General features: G+C 42.5%; 1 protein-coding gene across 1 annotated transcript in view; it reads left to right on the forward strand.

Annotated features, from left to right (window-relative positions):
• The first annotated feature begins 358 nt into the window (after positions 1 to 358).
• tmem121ab (transmembrane protein 121Ab) overlaps positions 359 to 15,263 on the forward strand; it is a 38,120-nt gene continuing 23,215 nt past the window's right edge. Inside the window, exon 1 of the mRNA XM_068577227.1 lies at positions 359 to 690. The gene's annotated coding sequence lies outside the window, so the exon portion shown is untranslated. The remainder of the gene's footprint in view (positions 691 to 15,263) is intronic.

The following is a 15,263-nucleotide window of genomic DNA, read 5'->3' on the forward strand; positions in this document are numbered from 1 at the left end:
TGTGGCATTTGTTTTATAATGTACATGCAGCAGGGACATCATTTGTTGGCACAGAGCAATTGAATTAATTTATGTTGAATGTTTCTTAATCACATCAATGCCAATAAAGCTAATTCCAAATGATTTCTGTTTAACTATTGGCAGTCATTTGCTTGTGTCTATTGTATTTTACAGAATACTGGAGGCTATTGGTTTCCCTCTTGTCACTCCAGTATATTTGAATTGAATAGTGATTGAGCGAGGATAATATGGGGTGAGAGAGAGAGAGAGAGAGAGAGAGAGAGAGAGAGAGAGAGAGAGAGAGAGAGAGAGAGAGAGAGAGAGAGAGATGGTTGAGGCTATCCGGATGAGGGATCAACTAGCGAAGAAGCCTCAGCAGTACCACTTTGCCAAAGCGGCTCATTCAGCAAGCTACCGTTTTTAATATCCACCGTTTACCTCTGAATTCATCATGTTGAGCCGCAGCCGCTCTCTGTCTCGCGCTGTCTGCGTTGCGTTGGACTCTCGGCTCGGTATGGGATTTTCTTTCACGTAACTTAACGGCGGAAGCAGCAGTTTTTGGACCGGCATTATCGACGCCTCTTCGCAGCGGATGTACAAAGCCTCTCCGGAGCCGGCAATGATCATCAGCACCCTGGACAGAGACTGAGCGTTTCAGCACCCTGGACAGCGACTAGCCGTCCACGGGAGGTAAGCCAGCTGAGTTTAACAGCAGCTTTTTTTTTTTTTTTTTTGCTTGTCTTCGTGTTGAATGTTGAAAACAGCAGGCAAGAGGGGAAGAAAGAAAGAAAAAAAAACACTCTTCCACAATTTGTTGAACGTCTCGACGCTGCTCTGGAGCGAGACAGGATTGATGTACAATGCAGACCTTACGCATAAGCATAAGTGGAGGTTCGTGGACGAATTCATCAAAAACAAACCGATTCAGCCTTGTTTCTTAGCCTGTAAGTTTGAAAGAAACATGTTATCAATGAGCCACTTTCTAACGGTCGAGTTTGTGACTCTTCCCGCCGCTGCTCTCCGTGTTCAACCAGCTACATGTTGGCGTTTTTCAACCTACTAATGCAGTTAGATGTGGCATATGAGCTAAAGTAGCCGCTTGACATTATTATTAATGTTGCCACCATCATCATCATCACCATCATCATTAGTTGTAGCCTATAACGCGAGCTTCCGTTCACTCTCGTCAGCTTTATTTAAAGCAGCTGTTTATTTCGGAGGAGTCAGCGCGTGCCCAGGCAGCAGAGGCTCGTGCCTCCAGTCTGCGCGGAAAAGCAGCCCATCCATGTCCTGAGGCCCACACACACACGCACGCACGCACACACACACACACACACACACACACACACACACACACACACACACACACACACACACACACACACACGCACACACACACACACACATACACACACACACACACACACACACACACACACGAGCACGTACATACGCATTCACGCGCGTGTCACAAGCCCTTAGAAAATGAATAGGCAACTGTTTTGCAAATGCAATCACTGTTTAGGTCATTTTTCAAGCACACATTATTTTGCTCCATGTTATACATTTTAAATATGTGCTGCCTTTCTTGTATCATGTGTTAGTTGTTGGAATGGATGAGGTCTTTTTTTCCACACTATTTTCTGATATTTGAAACACAGATACCTCATCAATGAATCAAGAAAATGATCTGCATATTTTCGATAAAGAAAATGATAATAAGGCATAGTCATAAACCTGTGTTGGCAAAATACTGTTACATTCAAGAATGTATCTATTCTAGACCCTTTTAATCTAAGATGCACTTGAGCTGTTGCTGGGATTGAACATATGACCTTTTGGTTGCCGGCCGGGTGATGGATGTGGCCACCTCGCTTCTGTTTTCTCGCTGGCTCCGTGCATCACTTGAACTGTCTGCTGCAGCTCTTTTGCACGAAGTATTTCATTCTCAGAATGTAAAAGCAGAAAAAAAAATGCCAGAGTCAGGCCTGCTTTGAATAAGAGGTGACCCCCATGCTTTTTGCCTGCGGCGCATTAACAGGCTCTGATAGCCCTTAACACACACTCACACACACTCACACACATAAGCACACATACGCTGACTGTGTAAACCCACAGAGATATAAGCCTCGTTTTTTAAAGCCTTGATTTTAATGATGTTCATTAGGATTCTGATTACACTGAATGTGTGATAACTCTCAGCACGGCGTTAACTGTGTCTGATATGTCGGCTCAGACTGTGAGTGACAAGAATTTAGTGGGAGGAAGCAAAACGTGTGAATCAGCGGAGATGTTGCCACAGGGCTTGACTCCAGTGTCCCCAGAAGAAAGAAAGCACTTTTTAATATGCCAGTTTTGCCTCTGGGTTATTAAGCTCTGGACGCGATAGAAATTGCTACTCTATATCATGGGGATGATGAACTAAATACAAATTAATCTTTCATGCTCAATTTATTATACAATAAACAGACCATGAATTTGAATTTGAAAAGTGACCCTACAGAGGGCAGGCCACACAATTGCCTGTTGCCTCTTTCTTTGTTACAAATTAAACTCCCAGGGTATGACACTAAATTCACAGCATTTATCTGGACTTCTCACACCATTAAATCAAGCCCACTTTAAAAGTCATCTCTTAACTTGTGCACTGTCAAACTGCCTCATTGAAAAGCATGGCACAGCACACAACCTCGGGGTCAGCAGTTACACGCCCTCATTGGCATCCAGGACACAGCCGCTTGGGTTCTGCTTTAGATTTTAACGTTACTCGGATTGCAGACTTTCTTTTCACGAGGGGGGTGTGCTACACATGTACATTGCACCAGTGTTTCATGTTCTTCCATTTATGGGTCTCTTAAAATGCAGGCCCCTGCTAGAAACGCAATTAAATTCAATTTTGCTATAAATACATGATGGGCTGTTCTGAAAGCCAGTGATAGGGCAGAGGCAGTGAACGCCCACTCACTCTAGTCTACAACCCCCTTCCCAATCATCCCAGGCCTCTAAAAACCCTTCCCCCTCATCCCACTGCATAGTGAATTGTGGTCAGTTTGAATGATCAACCAAAGACAATCTGGGAGGCAACGGCTGTCATAGAAAATTTTAGGCGCCCCAATAAAAAAGAAAACGTGTGTCCGGAATAGTCAATGAGAATTTTTCACTCCCCTGTGTGTTCCTATAGCTCCATTTGGCAGAGATATAAATGAGATAAATTAGAGTGCTCTGTCTTTGCTGTATAGCCTCTGCTCTCTGAGCGAGGTTGTGCCATGCTACGCTAAGCTGTATGGTTCTGTGCTGTGCCGCGCTGGGCTTCACTATGTCATTAGCTGAAACCCAGCTGCTGCTGTATCTGATGCGGTGAGCACTCAACTCAGCTCATCTCCTCAGTTCCCAGTCACTGGGTTTCCACTTCAGAATCACTGTGCTTCGGAGGGCTATAATCTCACTGACATAATGGCGTCCACTCCAATCAATAGCCAAATGGCACGGCAAATCAATAGCTGCCATACTGTACAATGACGTGGCCTGGGAGTGGCAGAGGGGACAGCAGCCTGCAGCAATCATATGTTTAACTCTGGAAACTCTTTGAAAATATACTCCTTGATTATATTATGGATCAAAAATACCAACCTTGTTAACGAGCCATGTATTATGGATTGCTGCATGATCTATGTTAATGTAGGCACAGCAGTTGGAAGAAAAAAAACTGGCACCACTTTGCTTGCCTCTCTCTCTCTAATCACACACAAACACAGTGAATGCACCCAGAAGCAACCCAGCAAGGCCACAGTTAAGATATAAAACTTACATACAGAACAGTATTAACCCAGTACATACCAAAGGTTGGTCAAATTTCTGTTTAACTCTTTGTAGATGAGAATAGCATGCATTTGAAATAGTTGTTGAAATACCTTCTTCTCCTTGACTTCTCCTTGACATACTTCAGCACAAAACAGGAGTTTTCAAAATCGGGCAAGAAAAGAGTGTTGAAACAATCTAACCTTTCTCATGCTTAGTTTGTTTCTGAAGGAGACAGAAAACACATTGTATTTTAAAGTGTTAATCAAGCTTTCATCCAAGTCGACCTCTAAGAAAAAACATCTTATGATATATAACATCTTTTTTCAACAGCGAAAACATTTCTGCAGTTTTATCTGAGCGATAAGAACTAGAGTTTTTCACATAAAAAAGACCCTTAAATTATCGAGCTGTTTGAAAAGTCTGCAGTATCCTGAAATAAACGTATGCACAGTGAAGGCATAATGGCTTTGGCAAGAATACAAATTGGAAAGGTAACTAGGCAAGGGTCACAGCTCGAGCTCAGTCACTGCTGTTATTCCAAGAGAGAAGCAAATTGCTCTGAGTGGAAGATAAGATGCTTATCTTTCTGTCAGCACCACATTTTAAGACAGTGCAAACCAATGTATGATTAGATCCGGCATAAAAAAACTACCACCTTAAATGGCAGTTTCTCTGTTAGAGGGAAATCTGGCAATCTGCTCAGCAAAAAGCAGTTACAACAGCTACACTGGACATTTAGCGAGACAAAAAGTCTTGCAAGAGGAGAACTAATTTGTGGATTTGGACCAATCGCTGCTAGTGTTGAGTTAGCCGAGTAGGAGTTACAGTATTATAACATTCTGCACCATCTGCAAGGTGGATTTTTTCCTCATCACTGTTTTTGGCTGTGGGCATTTTCTTGCTACTAGCTCAGCTTATTTGCTTCTGTGGAGGATTGTTGGAGACTTTCTTGTCCTTTATACATGCAGAAATGTTTGGCATATCACTACCATCTGTTGGTGCCGTTCCACACACTCACACTTATACACACACACACACACACACACACACACACACACACACACACACACACACACACACACACACACACACACACACACACACACACACAGCTATCCCCACATACACCTACATAGTTCAACCATTCATTCAACCATAAACCCACGCACCTACTTCCACACATTGGAAACGATGCTTTTGACAGAGCGTGACTGTGCAGGTATATAGCGGTGAAATATTGGAACCATCGCAGCCCTCCAGGCATGCAGTTATCAGGGATACATAACTGATGGGAAATCAATCAGCTCAAGTGGAGTGGCCTGGCCTGTGGTGAAGAGAGGACTCTTGTCTTTTCCAAATGGCTTAACGTCTAGCGGGGCTGTTCTGTTCTAACCCCCGAAGCAAACACGTATTTATACATGCATGTTTGCGTGAAGTCGCATGAAGATATGCATATATGCACTCTGTCCACTCCCAGTTTTTGACAATATCTGTGCATGGCAATTATATAGCTCACATGACTATACCCCACTCCGACAAGCCCACCCACACTTGCTTTCCACTTTGCTACATTAGGGACACATGACTGCCTGCATCAGCCGTAACTGTTGCACGATTGTGCCGTGTTGCATTAGAAGATGGTCTGTGACTGTCCTCACCTGAAAAAAGATTGAATTGGACACGTGTTCAAATGCTTAAAAGGACACATCTGTAAGTAATCCTGAAAAGCTACTTCTTGAGTTCATGCTAAGAATGGCTGTGCTCTCTTGTGATACCGGGCCATGCAATGCAATGCAAAACTAGAACATGCTATTTGCATCCCATCGCCTATCAATAGTCACATTTGGTTTGTTTTATCTTACTCTAACTTTAACCAATTATACTTTCTTAACTATGGCCGTTGGGATGCAGAGTTTTACAACGACTGGAGTGTGAACTCTACCAAGATTGCTCGACCAAAGACATTAGTGTTCTCATTGGTGGCCACTGGCCAGTTTTAGCTGCATAATCTTAACCAAATCTTAACTTCAACTGTTGAAGATCATAAAACGTTCAAAAATAATTTAATATTAATCATATATCTATCTATATTTTGTTTTTGCTCAGCTCAGTGTGAAGTGGACAATGCAGTGTGCAGGCAAACAGAAAACAGATGTGTTACATCTCTATGTAGATCTCATATCTTATTCATGCATTTTATTGTGGCTCTGCGGCTTTGTATATGTTCTATGAGATTCAATGGTAGCAGATTTGGCAAAAATCACATTGAAATTTGAACAGGGCAAGGTTATGTACTGTAGCTGGAGGCTCTAGAGGATTTAAGTGTCCATAAACATTAGATTGCCATATTATCCCACACGGTTTCCTCTACAATGATTTTAAGTAGCAATGTAAACCAATTGTCATGCAAATCTCTCAATTGCTTCATCTTGACAGGAGGCAGGGACAGGAAGTGTATCTTACAACAAGTATAACCTTACCGGCTTAAACGCCTGCCGTCAGCATGACAAGCATCCACATTGATCTATCAGCATGTATGTTGGGCTTTGAATTCATGTATGCACATACATGCTTCAATGCATAAAGAGGAACAGCAGTGCTTTTGTGTCTGGTCATTTCAAATACTATTACAGAGGAAGTAAATCGTATGTTTTGCTCCTGGTTGCACGTGTTAGTTTCTCATTTACATCCTCTGGGATCATTAGTGCAAGTCTGTGCACCTGTACCAGATGGTAAGTAGGTGTTGCGTCTCTGTACGAGTGGGTTTCTTCCATATATATATATATATATATATATATATATATATATATATATATATATATATATATATATATATATATATATATATATATATATATATATATGCATACAGCATATGTGTGTGTGTGTGTGTGTGTGTGTGTGTGTCAAGGTGCTGTGATTGGCTTTAACAGTAACTGAAAGAAGCACCGTACCGGTGACAACAAGGTGTCAACTAGGCATTTATTTAACAGTCTCAGATTCGGAGAATCCTAAAACATCATTAATCTTAATACATCAATTGTATTCTAATTTAAAATTGTTATGGTGAGGAAAGTTAACTGAGCATTTCAGAGTGAAACGATTTATGATGATATTCACTTAGTGGCCCTGGAGTTCTGTTTGTCCACTTGTGAAAGACACAGATGGAGGAAGTAAAAAAGAAAAACAACGGGATAAGTGAGTGGAGAAATCTAAAAAATTAAAATGCTTGTGTACTGGGCTCGTGGGGGTTTGGGGGGGGGGGGGGTCACTGAATGGGTAAGAAAACAAGTCTTGTCTTCAGCTCTTAACGCTTAATCCTTCAATCCATCTGAAAATTTAAAAAAAACACTAAAACCAATGAGCCATTTATTGGCAGCCAATTCGATCCTGCCGCTACACTCACAGGGAATACTCCCGTCACTGCCACATACATCCAATGCACCCTTTCCACCACTGTGTTGAACGCGCTTTGTTCACTCTTCACCCCGTTCACCCCGCTCACCTGAAAGCTATACTTTCACTCGCTGCTATTGTTGCTGCCTCTATTTCTGTTCAAATTATGTTTCAAAAGCCTCCCCCGTAAAGAGCGAGCAACGACCTGAAGGTGTGGAAGACTACCTTCACGTCGAGGCGAAGGCACCCTACTGCGCTGAGCTAGACCCTAATGTGTTGAGCTTAGCAGGGAGTGACAAGTTTAGAGCATGGCTGTGCATATTCCACAATAATTGATCATCTATTCTGCATGACTTGACAAACTGAAATGTTTTGCATTGGACAGGGATGATGAGCTATAGACTTTTGCAGTCGTAAGATGCCAACCAAATTGAACCTTATGGGGGATTTTGGGAAGACCCGTTATACGGTACTCTGTTTTACTGTCATAAAAAAAAAACTAAACGAGGTAATATATTTCGAGGAATGTTGTTCCTCTCTCCATAAAGCTCCAATAACTTGTGGAAACTATGACATAGAGCGTTAAAGATGTACAGTTAACTAAGATCCTTGATTTAGATATATTTCTGTACGTGTTCGAACCTTTCGGGAATCACATGTCACAATTTCAGGGATAAATTGTTGTAACACATCACAAAAGACGGATGACGTCCTATTTTACAGCATGAGTCGTGACACCTTTTCTTTTTTCCTGGTGTTCTATGCAAAGTGTAGGCTCTGCATATGTTTAGACCTTTGCTGTGTTGTGTGAGTGTGTAGATGTCCCTTATCTCTGCAGATGAGTGTGAGACTGTGTGTATGTGTGTGTGTGTGTGTGTGTGTGTGTGTGTGTGTGTGTGTGTGTGTGTGTGTGTGTGTGCCTGCAAAGATGTATCACTGCCCGCATGTTTACATCTTCATGCTGCTTAAACTGATTACAGTCCAGTAAGTTGAAGAACAGTCTACATATGTGCACACATATGTGGCAGATTTCACCCAGCTGGATGACATAAACATATTATCATAATGGCAACAACACATTGTGCTGACAGGATCCTGCTGTCCTCTTTATCTATTTACTAATGGCCCAAAACAGCCAGAGCGAAGGTTATATCAGCTCAAGCGCTGTCCGACCTTAATGCATACAGTATATAATGAGGGAGCGTCATTGGGTCGTCCTCTAAGCATGCTTATTAGAGCAAAGTTGAAACTGTTCCTGTGGAAAATAACGTTTGAACAACCTTTGTCCGAGCTGGCTGTGCGACGCAGGTGTGCTTGTGTGTAATTGCAGTGTGTGTGTGTGTGTGTGTGTGTGTGTGTGTGTTTGCTTGTAATTAAGTCAGGCCCACAGATTCAGCAACCAAGCTCGTCTATAAGCCCCTTGTGCGGTTTTCAAAAACAGAAGTTCTCCTGATTTAATTACCACAAAAAAACATAGAGGCACATGCACACACAGTGAACAGTGATCCAACAGACCATGTCCTGACTCTATTGCACAGCTCTCTATATTCCCCTCTCGTTTGTCACTTGCGGACCTTTGACAGCCCTCTACAAATTCACTGGTTCTTTGAAGGGCAGGAGGGTGGCCACCATGGCAGGGAATTAACCCTCCTCTGTGGGGCCACCTGACTCCGCTGGAGGACAATATCGCTTGTGTGTAGCAACTGCAGTTACGATTGTGTGTATCAGCAACGATACAGATCAAACCTGATGAGGGGAAAAGGTCAGACTTCCTCAGCCGAATTGAGGCCAGGACTGGTGGACTGATTAGTTCATGGCGGCTACTGGTAGTTTCTGCTGGGGTTGCTTCGTGTGACTGTGGCTCTGAAAGGCAGAAGCAGCTGCTGCTGTGTCACTGCCGCTGGGCGATACAGGGCTCCTCTTCCCTCCTTCTACTACAGCCGGTTTCTCCCTACTCTTCTATTACTCCTTTTCTCTATCTCTCCTCACCTCACCTCCCTATCTACCAGGCCTCTCTCCCCCTTCTTTCTTTCTTTCTTTCTCAGCAGCACTTAAACACCAGCACCAACAGGCAGAAGATAATGCAGGACACACACAGACACACACACACACACTCACACACACCTGGGAGGGATGTACTCTCACGTGTACTGCTTCGTTTTTTTTTGTGTGTGGGCTCGAATACAAAAGGCTAGTCCTTCTTATCTTTGTCTGTTTTCCTTGTGCCAGTGTGTGTGTGCGTGTTGATACACACCAGTATGTGTATGCTTGTGTGCACCGAGAAGAACGCACGAGAGGATTCTACGTACAAATGTGTACGTGCTCCAGTGTCTTTCTTGTTTTCGGGCGATGAGCTTCTTTTTTATTTTTTTTCACTGGCCTGTCTCTCAACGCAGCACGGCACTAATAGGCATTCGGCAAGCCACTCTGCTCTGCAATTAGCCGAAAAACCACGGGAAAAACATTGATAAACAAAGATAAAACAATTCACGCCTTACCCATCGCAAAGCCCTCAATAGAAGTCAAACGCTATTATCATCCCAGCAATGCATTTCGGCAGGTGGACAGCCGCTCTGCCAAACAGACACTACTATGCCCTTGAAACGCATGAAACAAAAGCAGATGCAAGCGCCTGTTTGTTCAAACACTTATTAAAAGCCTATATAGGCTATTTATGTGGGTGTTGTTGCTGGAACTGGAGCTAAAGCGGTGGTGGGTGCTTCATCCTTGTCCACACAGGGCTCTGGCAGTGTGGGCTGGGGGCTGCTTTCCATAGTTTCATGTCAGAGCCAAAGGCAGGGGCTGTAGCCACCACCAAGGCTGAAAAGCTCCATCATGCATGTCTTTCCTGAGCTGGCAGCACAGCAAAAGAGATGGTTAACAATAATGAAAACATGAATTGTTCTCCCTTTCTTTTCTCATTGGCTTTCATATCTCCCCCTCATCTGGTATTCCCCAGATTTCTCTCATTTCAAGCGATTTCTTTCTTGAAAATGTTTACACTTAATGAAACCCGACCAGCCTGCTCCCTGATGCCTTTGAACATTACTCTTAGCCTCAACAGATCAATATCAACCGCGTTTCCTGTCTGTCTGTTCGCAACTGCCTAAACTTTGTAGTAATGAATGTTTTTTTTTTCTTCTTTTAAACCTGAAATCCTCTCTGGAGGTTTCTGATGAAACCCGCAGCATCTGGGTCCTTCAGTTGGCTTTTCCTGTGAATGCTGTCAGGCCAAATAATACAGTTTTTAATCTCCCACCAGTAATTGAAATGTAACAAAAATCAAATGCTCACATTCCCATCACAGCGGTCACTCACAGTGATGCAAGCTGACGGAAATCCAAAGAGCAGGCTGGATATTGGACGAGGGGCTGAGTTGCATCGCAGCACAAGACGGACAGCATATTGTATTGGTCAAACAAGAGCTGCGTCCGGCACTCTGTTTACATCACAGCCGGCCAACGGGAGTAAAGGAGGTGAATCGGAGGTTGAGTGGTGCCTTGCTTCACTGGACTCACTGACTTTTACAAGGTCTTTGTCAATAGCCGTGACACGCTACTCGCTACATGTCTGCCCTCTTGACAGCACTGAGGAACCTGTGAGTCTGTGTCCTGAAGCTCAATGGATACAGCATGACACTAACAATTCCTACAAGGCCTCCAAAGGACTTCAGTTTACTCTATGTTTATTGCACAGCAATGAAATACTGAAGTGAAAAGGGTAATGTATAATGCATTAATACGTATAAACAATAAGAAACACCTCAAAATATGCAACTTCGTGGCACAACAAAAATTAAAACATAAATCAAATTTTGACTAATGTCAACTGAATCCTGATGCACTTCGGAGCTGAAATGATTAGTCAATTTTGCAGTTGCTCAGTCAACAGAATACCCTTTTATTTGCTATTTGTTTATGAATCAATCTTCAAGTCCTTTTATACATCTCAAACATTCCCTTGTTAAGGCCAAGATGTATTGGACTTGTTGATGTCTGTAAGGATGGATTCTATTCATTTTCTGTGGCGAGCAGGAGGTCCGCCATGTTTGTTCACCAGATTTAATGCATCTCGATCATTCGATCAGTTGTGAGGATTTGCTGCTTTATCTTGCTTTATTTGATAGTAATCAGACACATTTTTTGGACTTGTGGTTGGACAAATCCATATTCAGTTCAATATTCAATATTTTGTTTTTAAGAAATTATGAAGGCCGTCTTTCACAATGTCCAGGCAGTTGGACAATACAGTACCGGAGAACTGCCACCCGTTCATGTGTTTTCCCATTTTAATGTTTAAATTAGGGCTGGGCAAAGTTGAAAAAAAAACAACTGATTAATTGCATGATTTTTCTGCGATTAATTGTGATTATTCACATTATGCGCCAAATTCAATAATGAAATAAAAACTAGTTTATTACAGCTTTTTTTTTTTAAAGTAATGTTATCAGAACAATATATTAGCCCTGTGGAGCAAGAGCAAGTTAACATACATACATATATAGTTTATAAATCTTTTTTATTTATTTTTCTGAACAGGTATTGTTCAGTAGTAAGGGTGCCTGTGAGGGACAAGCCAGTCCTTCTTTGGTCCATGTTCAGTCTGCTGCTTACCTTAAAGATGTTAAAGACCAGCAATTGATTCACTTCGTACAAAATCAATAAGTGCATTTCATGTTTTCCAATTCAGTTCAGTTTTTCTTCCTCCTTGATAAAAGTCCAGACTGTGTTGTCTTGAACAAGTGCACTGACGTCTGGTTGAATGAGGTGGAGATGTGAAGGACAGCTGACAGGTATCAGCGGCGGCTTTGCACATGCGCGATTAATGTTCAATCCGGGGACGCAGAGCTCGACTGACCGCTTTGTGAAGCGACTCGCTCCCACGATGCTTGTTGAGAACAGAAACTACGAAACAGTGCGTGCTTTCGTGTCAGGCTGAACTTGGCAAATCGTCCGGTGAGGCTACGGAAGCGAGAGTGAGCACCTACATTAATCGCCTTCAAAGTAAAAGCCCACCCTCCCCCTCACCCCTGCCAAAAAAAAATGCAGTTAACGCGTGATCCAATAATTAACATTGTTAATCGATTAAAAAGTTAACGCAATAATAACACGTTAACTTGCCCAGACCCAGTTTAAATGCTTAATTACTTAATGAAGCACATCACTTTGTTTGAGTCTTTTTTTGGTAAAAGGTGAAAGAAATTGAGTAAAAGGGGCGGTCAAACATTAGAAACACCTCTCGATATGAAGCAGTTCAGTTCAACACCACTTTAATGTCTCTCTAAAAGAGCCGTTGCACTGGATTGCATAACCTTTACAGCTGTAACAAGGTACACTAAGTGTAGATGTTTTTTGTGAAAGTTGGTCCTTGAAGTTTGAACTGAATATAATGAACTAAATCAAATAGAATTCTATTATTGCGTGGAGGTTTCTGCGTCTGTATTGAAAACTCCTTCACACAGACAACCACCCTATTCTTCATTCCAGAGCAGACTAACATGACTCATGGTTATTGTCCGACAACAGCCTCATGTTCCTCTCCCTCCTGACAACCCTGTCTCCACAGCTGTGGTTTCTGCCTGATCAATGTGTGGTCTTAGCAACTCCATCTCTTTCTAATTAAGCTATTTCAATATGTTCTCACTAAGGATTTCACAATAAAGGTCAAGCTGACAATTAAACAATTGTGTGTTCAAATTGTGTTCAGAAAGGTCTTGTTCGCAAAAGACAATCTATTTCCTGTATTTCCATAAGGAAAACATTTTAGCAAATGATGACTTTGGGGGTTTTGGGAAGTGTGAGATGCTGACCTGTGTCTCGCTCCTTCGCTCCAACTACATCTGCACTCCACTTGCTGTGTAATCACCTCATGTTCCCTCAGAGCTTTCCAAAGGGACAAATGATCGCTATAAAACACAAGGAAACAAATTAACCACTGGTGTCAAGATTTTAATGGTTCCAATTAGTCAAGACTTTGGGGAATGTGCATTATTAAGAACGATAGCATGCCACTTGCAATCTGTGAATTACCCCTAGTTTGCAGCAGTCAAAACAAATGTGTCCAGCAGTTTCTCCTACAGGCCTAACTTGACTGTAACTAGTGATGATTAACTCCGCTGTACGTGATATGAGGGCAAGGCATTCAGTCAGACTGACATCGCCACCCGAAACCCACACTTATCGCCACATGCCACATCACCAATGTTTGTTTTCACGCCAAAACAAATGGCAAAATGTCCAGACAAATCTATATTTTAGGCACATATATTTTATCTGTCTGCAACTTGGTTCTTTCCTCTTGAACGTCGGCCATTGCAACTCACAGAAATGATGCCAACTGGATTGCAAATGTTTTACACTTCAACTTTATATTAGTTTTTGTTTCCTCCAACTTGCTCAGAACTGAGAGTTGTGATTTGAATACGCATCTGCCAGCAGCTCCTGACTGATTTGTTCCCAGATCGCATCGTTTGGAGCATTATTAGTTTTAGTTTGGCTCGTCTCCCTCTTCTGCAATGTTCTGACTCCAGACAGAGACAGTAACCAATCAGACAAGAGCTTTTCCAGAGGTTGTGAAGCCAGCTTGAACTGCTTCTGTTTATCTATCATTGTACATATAAAAATAATCTCTTGTTACCTTTAAAAGCATTTAGTACGCAACTGCAAGTGTAAAAACACTTTGCATTGTAATAAGCCATGCTAGCACATATGTGAGACTGGGATGCTCATTGTAAGGACATCAGATATACATTATAAACTAAAGTTTGCCCTTTTGATGAGCGGAGGTCAACATTTGCAGGATCACCTTGAAAATGTGCAAGAAGAAAAGTAAGAGCGTGAATGGCTGTACCACAATCTGTGCCGATCCATCTTGCAGATATTGTGATAAATGTAAATGTTGCCTTGTTGATGGAATAAATGAACATACAGTAGATCACCAAAATCAATGGGATTTATTATCTGGGGAACATGAATGGCTGTACAAAATTGAATGAAATATATAGTAATATACATATTTAATAGACTCATGACAGCAGGAACAAATCATGTTTTGAGTCTATTGGTCCTGCATGTAGGCTGCTCGTATCTGCAGCCAAGATGGACGCAACTTGGACGCCACGGTGGTGACGAGGATCAGCCAGGATCGACTCGGCCTTCTTTAAAGTCCTCAGCTGGTGGTGGTGACCAAACAACCCACAGCCGCAAGGAGGGACGTCACAATACCAGACACTTTGTAGTTATACCAATTCCACGATACTCAATGCCCAATTCAATATCATGGTAAGAAAAATAATTACAAAAACACTTTGAGCCAGTGTTACGAAGAGGCCAGAATCTCTTTATTTTATATTGAGGTGAAAACATCTCCATCAAACAACATTAGCAAACATTGCCGGCTGGACTTGTTTTAGCAGAACATAATGTAATATATTTGCTGCAGAATATTACACAATGCAGGGCTATTAACCAAATGGCACCGGAATAAATACCTTTGCTGAACAAAGACTCAGTTGGCCTCTGAGATCTGGAAAAAGCTGGAGCACAAAGGATGCAATTGAGCCTTTCTATCGATTGTCGCCTTTGCACATATCTGGTGTTAAAAGCTAGGCCTCGGTTAATACCCACCCCTGCTGTACCTCTCACCAGTACCCACCTGCTCACCCTTTCTCTCCCATTCTGGCTTATTGAGCTTCACAATGCAGACAAGAGAGGTCAGACGAGGGCTCTGCCTCACCCGCCTCTCAGCATGTCTCCTTCAACTCGTGCTCATGGAGGGGCTTGGCAACTTTCTGTGTCACGTAGGGATATTAGAGGTCGAGGTGAAGCTCTTTACACCCTCGCCCCCCTCCCAAAACCCTCCTGCCCCACCTATCTCTGCCTCCTGAACAAAAATGTCTTGAGGGAATAGAGGAAGGGCAGAGGAGAGAGACACTAAGCAAGTGTGTGTGTGCAGATGATAAGGCGAATGTGAGTGCATGCGTGTGTAAGAACTTGTGTTTGTGTCTCAGAGTGCTGGCATGTTAGCGTGCGAGCGAGAGACACGGTGTGTCAGATTTGAGTAAAAAC

This window comes from Clinocottus analis, unplaced genomic scaffold (genome assembly GCF_023055335.1).
Source record: "Clinocottus analis isolate CAN_PGR_092001 unplaced genomic scaffold, fCliAna1.0.p SCAF_15, whole genome shotgun sequence".
In the NCBI taxonomy this organism is placed as follows: Eukaryota; Metazoa; Chordata; class Actinopteri; order Perciformes; family Cottidae; genus Clinocottus; species Clinocottus analis.